Genomic DNA, 1,437 nt, shown 5'->3' on the forward strand with positions numbered 1-1,437 from the left:
TAAATTCAGTGTAATAGGCCTTCCTGAAACACGAATTACTAATGCAGACCAGAACTCGCTTGCCTTTAATCCTAACATACCAGGATATAATTTTGAATACGGTCCGACACTGGTATCGGCTGGAGGTGTTGGAATGTACATAAAAGACGAAATTAACTATACGATACTTGACAGAACCTCTAACGAATCTTTTCAAGCGCTATGGATTGAACTCCAATTCCCAAAGAAAGCAAATGTTATCTGCGCAATATTGTATAGGCAACACAACTCTCCTGAAAGCTTCCAAAACTACTTTGAATCGAGTCTTGACAAGTATAGTGTTTCTTGTAAACCTATATATATATAAATCTTGAGTATAGTCTATCCTTGCGGTAGAGTGCTCGATGCGTTTCGCAGAGCGTAGTCTACGTTTCACTCAGAGTCACAGAAGAAGTTAATATGTCTTATTGAATAGTTCAATCCTCAGATATACGTATATATATATACGTATATCTGAGTTATTACTTTTCAGGGTGAATGAAGAAAAACCGTTATACAAAATTTCTACTACGCCACTGAAATACGAATGTGCGCGCTACGACTTCAACCGTAAATAACCGTAACAATTCAAACATAAGTAACATCCGCATGTGCCAAAGGACAACATACGCGCGTGCCAAAGGATAGCATGCGAACAGAGAGTATATGAGTTACGCTTAAAATAAAAGGGAAATAAGTGTGAAAATAAGGGAAAATAGCAGATAACTATCCAGTAAAGTATGTAATAGGTAATTCTGTATTAGAAACAGAATTTTACTTTCGGCTACGTTTCCCTCTGTTCTGGCTAAAAAAGAAGTCACTCTCATTAAGCCCATCCGGTTTCAAGGATCGGAGCTGATATGCCCATTGCCCTTCCTTAGCAAGCAGATCGTCTTTTGCATTAACTTTATCTATAAGTTGTATGCTAACATCTTGAAGTCCATGATGCCCATGACGCCCATGACTATAAAAATGCTTATAGATAAGATCATCGCTCTCCTTATTAACAGCAGACATCCTAGAGTGGGCTCGTAAATGGCTCTTGTGGTTGTTGAACCTTAACCTAAACTTAGTGGTGGTGGAGCCTACATACTGAAAACCACAAACCTTGCAACTAATTAAGTAAACAATATTCCTAGAATTTACAATCCAAACTGCGATTTATAGTATAGCTAGTACCAGTAGCATGGCTAGAGAACCTATCTCCTACAATAAGATAATTACAAACATCACATCTACTACTAGCACATTTATGAGTTCCTCTGATACCCTCAGTTTCCCGATCAAGAGGTCGTAATTTAGCGCGAGCTAGATAGTCTCTCAAGCTCTTAGGGCGACGAAACGCCATGCATCATGGGTAAATCTTGAATGGCCTGCTTGCACCCATTCGATATATGTAAAAGGGGATGTAACTCCCGT

Source organism: Montipora foliosa, unplaced genomic scaffold (genome assembly GCF_036669935.1).
Source record: "Montipora foliosa isolate CH-2021 unplaced genomic scaffold, ASM3666993v2 scaffold_246, whole genome shotgun sequence".
In the NCBI taxonomy this organism is placed as follows: Eukaryota; Metazoa; Cnidaria; class Anthozoa; order Scleractinia; family Acroporidae; genus Montipora; species Montipora foliosa.